Source organism: Suncus etruscus, chromosome 1 (assembly GCF_024139225.1).
Source record: "Suncus etruscus isolate mSunEtr1 chromosome 1, mSunEtr1.pri.cur, whole genome shotgun sequence".
NCBI lineage: Eukaryota > Metazoa > Chordata > Mammalia > Eulipotyphla > Soricidae > Suncus > Suncus etruscus.
Window position 1 is genome coordinate 122,811,206 of NC_064848.1, and position 8,416 is coordinate 122,819,621.

Here is an 8,416-nt window from a genome sequence, read left to right on the forward strand (position 1 = left end):
ATTATCACTGTAGTTAATATATATAACATTTCATGACTCTCCAGAATTTTTCTTTGTGTTTTCTCAAGCAAATCCATATCTGTCTACTTTTCAGTACCTAGGTACCACTGACATGTTTTCCTCCCATATAGCTTTGTCTCTTTAAGTTTGATTTTGAAGTGGAATCCTACCCTATATAGTATTTGTATTGAAGTTGCTTTTACTTAGCATAATACATTTGACATTTATCTCTCTCTCTTTTTTTCTTTTGGTATAGTTTTTCTTTCCAACTATTATTGCTTGTTTCTATCATGCTTTCTTAGTTTAGACTTCACATCTTATTTTTTTATTTTTGTGGGGTAGGGTTTGGGCCACTCCCAGTGATGCTCAGAAATCGCTTTAAGCTTGGGGGACCATATGGGACGCCAGGGATTGAACCCGCATCTGTCTTGGGTCAGCGTGCAAGGCAAACTCCTGAATTCTGTGCTATTGCTCCAGTCCCATCACATCTTATTTTTTATTTATTTTTTAAATATGTAATATTTCATGAATTTGTGTGTCATCTTTGCTTAGGGGCCATGTTACTTTCTCTGTATCGTTCCAATTTTAGTATATGTGGTGCCGAAGTGAGCACACGTCTTATTTTTTAATTCAAATATACTTTATTGAAACTGATCTATTGGGGCCGGAGCGGTGGCACAAGCGGTAGGGGGTGTTTGCCTTGCATGCGCTAAAGTAGGACGGACTGAGATTGGATCTCTCGCATCTCATATTGTTCCCCAAGTCAGCTGCGATTTCTAAGCGAATAGCCAGCCAGGAGTAACCCCTGCGCGTCACCGGATGTGGCCCAGAAACAAAAATAAAAACAAACCAAAAAACCTGAGCTATTACTTTGGTTTATAAACATTTACTTATAGGCAAGAATTGTTTCTAAGAATTAGTCGTGTGCTAGTCATCATAAATAGCTATATTCCCAATCCTGCTTTTACACTCTTCATCTTTCCTGTTTCTTGTTTCCATAAGTGTTTATTACATCCTTGCCATCTGTATTTTGGAAATATCTAGGACCATTCAAGCAGCTATTTCTTAGAGCAGAAATCAGCTTATTATAGACACCATTTACTTATTTATTCACTCTTCCACCATTGGTCAACCAGTGATTTCTGTTTACCACTGTATATAGAAAAATAAGGCTCACCAAGAAGCATAGCTCTGAAGGGAAACTTTGATCTTGAAATCATTTTCTAATCTCCCTTTCACAGCAGATGAGGTTCAAAGCCAGGGTTTATTTTCCAGTAGCCTCTATCAAATTGTTTTGGGCTGTTGTATGTAGAAAGAGGGAATAACTGGAGAGGTAAACAGAAAGGCCAGGTGGACTGAAAAGAACTGATCGAAGTATAGTTAACTTTGAAATGGAATAATAGAAAGATAAGACACATGCAAAAATAGGTTAAGGACCTGGATACATTTCCTAGGAGTTATTTTTTCCTATGTCTAACTAGAAAGTATTCATTTTAACATCATTTGTGTGGGAAGAAGCCAAGCCCAATTACCATAGTCCTGGCTACTGAATTTGAAATTTTCATGAATGAAGGGCTAATCATTTTAAAATAAACTATTTCCCATTCTATTGAGATCAGTAATAGTCAACTTTTCAACCTCTCTCCTGTGCATACAAACAGGTGATTTCACAGTAGTATATTTGCAGATAGCTGAAAAGTCTTTTCTATGCAAATTTCATTTCTTGATTAAAATTGTGCTTTATGTAATACATTTATCTGTCAGTTTCCTCTACATATGCTTCTGCTAGCAAAAACTTCCTCCTACTGTATATAGAGATATATATTGTAAGTGCAACCTATTATAAATATGAAAGAAACTTAATTATATATTTGTCTAGCTCTTTTGTTTGTTTGTTTGTTTTTGGGCCACACCCTGCAGTGCTCAGGGGTTACTCCTGGCTATCTGCTCAGAAATAGCCCCTGGCAGGCACTAGGGACCATATGGGATGCTGGGATTTGAACCAATGACCTTCTGCATGAAAGGCAAATGCCTTACCTCCATGCTATCTCTCCGGCCCCTGTCTAACTTAATAGCAAATTTATTTTTAGTTGTTATACTTCTTTTTAGTTTTTAAATTATTCCTAAAATTAAAACTAATTGTATGGAAACTACAATTTTTAACATATAAATTGAATAGATTATTTAAAAATAGAATTTATAAATTCTATGCCATTGTTACAAAATTGTAGTTCATTTTATGTAAGTTCCGATTAATATACAATTTGAATTGAACTGTTTATTTTAAAGGTAGGATTTACATTACTTAAATGAATTTTTGTTAAATTATAATTTTTAATTTTATAATGCCACAGATAAACAAATAATATATATGCCAGGTATACATTTAACAACTGATTCCACAATCATTTACCTTAAATTCATTTTATAGATTCATTTATTTCATATCAAATTATTTTCAAATCTTGATTTTTACTGTTAGCATGACTCTTTACATCAATAAAATTTTTTAATATAATTTTTATTTTGATCATCGTGGCTTACATATTTTTACTGTTAGCATGACTCTTTACATCAATAATAATTTTTATAAATTTAATATCTTGTATTTGTTTTGAGCCCATACTCTAAGTATACTCAGAGCTTATGCCTGAATGACTGTTAAGGAATTGCTCCTGGTGGTGAAAGGGATTGAATGGAGTTGGTGAGTACATTCTTACAACTCTGTCCAATGTAATTACTGAGTAGAATGAACTTATAATTGAGCATTTTCTAAACCTAGCAAGGGTGAATTATTTGACATAATTAATTTAAACATGTTTATTTTCTTGTTTATTTATATATATATTTGAAGTTAAATCATTATTAGAATAATTTCTAACAATTGACATTCTAAGCTGATTGTGTTCATTTTATTATTTTTATTTCCTTTATGGACAATTTTGTTTCACAGGTTGTTCAGAGCTGCAAAGGTTGCACCATTTTACCCCATGTGCAATCTAATTAATGGGCTTGATATTAGATTAATGTTTGGAAAATGTTAAGACATCTGGATCATTACTACTCTTGGTACAGTAAGCACCATGGGCTTCAGGTTTGTTTTGCTCTTTTGTTTCTCCCAAATTACAGACCACTGCCGATTGGCTGTGCATGATGAAACCCTCTCAGTGAGTTGTAGCAATAATGAGAAACCTAAATTTAGGCATGTAGTTTTTCTGGGGCTTGGGCCATTTTCCAGCTTTGGTACAAAAGAGGAGTCAGGATAGAACTATAGTGAGTTGCATATATGCATGTTTCCTGTACTAGCCCTGGTTCAATTGGCACTACCAGGGTTTCATTAATAAAAAATAATCATTATTAATTTTTAAGATTCCTCTTACCTTTAACATAAAATAATATTTGTTTCTCTAACTTATGTATTAATTATGTCTACTTTTATGTTATTTATAATTTGTACTTCTAATAATAATCCTTACAAATCACCATTTTAGTACCTTGAATCATAATTCATTGTTTCTGTATACTTACACATATTTAAAGTAACTCATTGTTCCTTTGTTAATTCATGAACTTTATGTTTTCTTATTAATTAATTCATGTTTGATTTTCAGTTTTATTTTAACATTTTTTTCTCTTTTTTCTGCTTTGGTGCAAGAGGTGAAAACCATCTATTGTATTCATTTCCTCTATTGTATGGCAATATTGTTATTAAACAGGCCTTAATATATTCCCCATATTTAATAGTTATGAAGTATCCTTAATATTTTGGAGTAATTACTCTAGCCTATTTTAAACATTAAAGTTTTGAGTCATGGTTTGTACTATTTTCTGCCATGTGATATTATTTTTGAGGTTGAATATTATTTACGTGATTTTGTTTGTTTGTTTGTTTTATTGGGCCACACTTTGCAGTGCTTATATGTTATTCCTGGCTCTGCACTCATAAATTGCTCCTGGCTGGCTCAGGAGACCATATGGGATGCCGGGGATCAAACCCAGATCCATTCTGGGTTGGCAACATGCAAGGCAAATGGCCTACCACTGTGTTCACTCTGCCCCCTTATGTCTTTTGTTTGTTTGTTTTGGGTCACACTGGCAGTGTTCAGGGGTTACTCCTGGCTCTACACTTAGAAATTGCTCCTGGCAGCCTCGGGGGACCATATGGGATGCCAGAATTCGAACCACCATCTGTCTGCATGCAAGGCAAACGCCCTACCTCCATGTTAATTCTCTGGCTCCACCTTATGTATTTTTAAATTAAAAATTATTACACATACTTAGAGTTAGGATAGTGGGTAGGCCAATTGATTTGCACACAACTGACGCATATTTGATCCCCAGCAATACATATGGTCTCTACAGCACCGCCAGGAATGATCCCCAAGAACAAAAGCAGGAGTAAGCATTGAGCACTGCCAATGTGGCCCAACTACTGCTCGTCCCCACAATTACTATACTTAAGAAAATGTATTTATATTGCTTTTCACATTTTTGGTCTTGGTACATAGTTACATCACTCCAATGTAACTTAAAGGGTATTTTCTAAAATACTTGTTAGTGTTTTCAAAAATTGAAGTCATAATTTCATTTTAGATAATTCTTAATTTTAGAAATAAAATGCTTATATCAAACCATTTTTTCCCAGCCCCTCAAACCATTTTTGATCTTATTGTTTCATGCCAAACCATCATCTATAGTAGGGATTGCATGCTAATTTTATTCTTTTGCTTTTTTTGGGGGTGCATCCTGTGACACTCCTGGCTATTAGCTCAGAAATCACTCCTGGCATGGGGGACCATACGGGACTCCGGGGGATTAAACCTCAGTCTGTCCTAGGTCAGTGTGTGCAAGGCAAATGCCCTACCACTTGTGCTACTGCTCCGGCCCCTGGCATGCTAATTTTTAAAAATCTGTAAAGGTCCAGATAGAAAATAATACAGGTTTTGTAGCCTCTGTTATAAAGTTACACTCAGCCATTGTATAAAAAGCTGGTATAGTCAATACCTAGATGAATGTGAGTATATATCAGGATAACTTATGGAACTTGATATTAAAGTAATGTGATTTTCATATTTAACAAAATATTCTTTTTTTTTGTTTTGTTTTTGGACCACACCCGGCAGTGCTCAGGGGTCACTCCTGGCTGTCTGCTCAGAAATAGCTCCTGGCAGGCACGGGGGACCATATGGGACACCGGGTTCAAACCAACCACCTTAGGTCCTGGATCAGCTGCTTGCAAGGCAAACACCGCTGTGCTATCTCTCCGGCAACAAAATATTCTTACTTTGATTTTCATGTAATTATTGAGAATGTGACAAGCAGTTCTGTAATTATTCTAATAAGGCATGAGTTAGTTTTAGCCATTAAAATATATTTAAACAAAAATACATAATGTATTTTTCCTACCATAAGACACATTGTTTTTCCCCCAAAAGATGGGGGAAATGTCTCTGCATCTTAATGGAGCCAATGCCGCCTGTAGCTGAAGCCTGAGTGCAGGGGAGGAGAGCATATTCTAACCACTCGCCGTGATTGCACAGACATACCACAAAGTATGAGCAATCAGGTTAACGCACTTTCACCGTAACAAATAGAGAGCTTTCGTTTAAGATTATTTGATCGCTCTGCGACATTTTTTTTTGCTTGGTTTTTTTTTTTGGGGGGGGGTGTAGCCACACCCAGTGACGCTCAGGGGTTACTCCTGGCTATGCGCTCAGAAATCACTCCTGGCTCAGGGGACCATATGGGGATTGAACTGGGGTCCGTCCTGGGTCAGCCGCTTGCAAGGCGAATTTTCTACCGCTGCTCCATAGCTCAGGCCCCGAAATTGTTTATATTAATAAAAAATTATTTAATTTTTTTATTTTTGATGTAAAAAATAAAGTTAGGTAAATGTGTTTAATCAGCTGTGGACCAATGTATTTACTGTACATATACTTCAGGCTCGCAGGCTAGCTGTTCCCAGCTGCCATCTCAGCATCTAGCGTTACACCATTTGCTTTAGAATATTTATTTCTCTTGTTTTCTTCTAAAAACTATGTGCATCTTATGGTACGGTACATCTTATAGAGTGAAAAATTCGGTACATATATTTACTTATATAAATATAGAAGTATTTTATCAGCTGTACCTAAACTTCATGCTATATTTGTTTATTGAGTTGGAATTATGAACTTCAAATTGATATCAACTTCTAGGAATTTTGTAATAGTCATTCATGATAATTTGTCCCTTAATACTGTTATGAAGTTCAAAATAGTAGTGCCATTTTATCTTCTTTTTGTTTGTTTGTATTTTGGGGCCACACCCATTGACACTCAGGGGTTATGTGTTCAGAAATCGCTTCTGGCTTGTGTGGGACCATATTGGATGCCAGGGGACCGAACCCCAGTCAGTCCTAGGCTAGCCCTTGCAAGGCAGACACCTAACCTCTATCGCCACAGCTCTGGCCTTTCCTTTTATCTTCTTAAGCCTTTAGAGAAAATAAATTATTGGTACACCTAAGCTTTATTAGATGTTGGTCATTATTAGTATATTATATAAATCTAAGTAATTAAGTTAAATGATCAGTTAATGGACAAGGGACCTGTAGAGTGAACCAAGAACAATATTTTCATCATTTACTAGATGCAAAGGCAGAATACAATGGGAGACGATAATTAGGAAGAAGAAACATAAAGTGTCACAGTTATGATAGTGATGACTTGAGTATATCAGGATATATGTAAGTTAGAGGCCTAAGTCATGGTTTTGACAAGTGAAGATTTGATAGGTAACAAAAATTTCATTCATCCCATTAGGAAAACCAATTTCATCTCAGCTCTTAACAAATGAGAATGGCTGTTTCAGTTTGCATCTGTCCCTTTCATTGGGGGAAAACAAAGTGTATTATATTTACTTATCTGGAACTGTAGCTAGGAATTTTTGTTCATCTATTTTTGTATTTATTTCTTTATATATTTTTAAGATAACTAAGACCAACCTTGGAGAATCTGACCAGGGGAATGATCTGATCTTGTTTTGTGTGTAATATTTGGAGATTGTACAAACTCAGCTGGAGGAAGATGGATGAAAAGACAATGAGGGATAGAAAGATTCGATTGATGTTCTATCTTCCTTGCTATAGGCAAATCAATAGTGATCTGCTAAAGCTAACTATTTGACTTTTGACTTTTCTTTTATAATCCTTGGAATACACTTCTCTCTGATAGTAGGTCTGATTTAAAGGTACTTTGTCGATAAAAGAGTTGTAAAGTGAACATTTCTATTTTTTTCTTGGAATTTTAATTTCTTTTTCTTATGACATTCAACATTTTGAATACAAAATTTGTGATTTTCTTCCCCCAGGTAAACATAATAATTTGTACCATCTCCCTCTGAATTTATCTTCAGTTTTTTTTCCAATGTAAAGACACTAATATGAACTCCCATGATGATAAGGCACAGAAAATAAATTTTTATAATAATGTTTAATTTCTCTGAAATGCTAGCACAAAATTTTATGCTTTTTATATTTTGAATCTTAAAAATGATTTTATTTAGTTTCATTTTATTTAGGTAGTTAACATTTGTTGAAAGTTTAAGTTCACTTTATGATATTGTATATTCATGTTGATTTTCCAGTATTATAGTTAGAATCACTTTAAGAAAGAAGATAATTTAAAAATAATAAAAGAAAAATACAGGCAAATCTTTTTTAGAGTTAAGACAACAATAAATGAAATATTTATGAGTCAGAGCTTGATTGTATGAGAAAAGCCTGTGGTTTTATTACATTAGTTGCAGTATTTGTGTGACCCCAAAAAGAAAAAGTGCAAAAAGACCTAATGCAGTCAGGTGTGGGGGTTGCTGAGATATGCATAGTTAATGAACTATTAAGATCTTCAGAGCAAGGCTCTCTTTTAATATTTATTTTTAAAATGGTAAATGAAGATGAGAAAATGCAACTAGAGGTAAAAAAATATTGGCACATAGGTAATACAAGTTTAAGAAAGATTGAATTGACAAGGTGTTAATGTATAAGTTTAAGCCCTTTTTTCCTTCCATATATAACAAACTATAATTACTATCTCTCATTCTGTTTCTAGTACCAGGTACTTAACTCAGTGTTTCATGCATATATTCTTCTACTTATGCTTAAAACACATAATAGGGGCCAAAGTAATCACACAGCAGGAGGAGTTTTGCCTTGCACTGGATCAACCCAGGTTTGATCCAGCATCTTGTATGGTCTTCTGAGCCTCCCAGGTGTGATTTCTAAGTGAAGAGCCCAGAATAACTCTGAGCACTGCCGGATGTGGCCCAACACCCCAAAATATTTTAATACGTGATAGTAAAAGTTTAAATAGTATGTATTCTTTGATATCAAAGATATCAAAGTTGTTGAACTCTCCCATATAAACTGCTTAACTTAATG

General features: G+C 34.6%; 1 non-coding gene across 1 annotated transcript; it reads right to left on the reverse strand.

Annotated features, from left to right (window-relative positions):
* Positions 1-507: 507 nt before the first annotated feature.
* On the reverse strand, positions 508-613 carry LOC126028783 (U6 spliceosomal RNA). The gene has a single exon (XR_007502500.1). It is a non-coding gene; the product is annotated as a U6 spliceosomal RNA (small nuclear RNA).
* Positions 614-8,416: the final 7,803 nt, after the last annotated feature.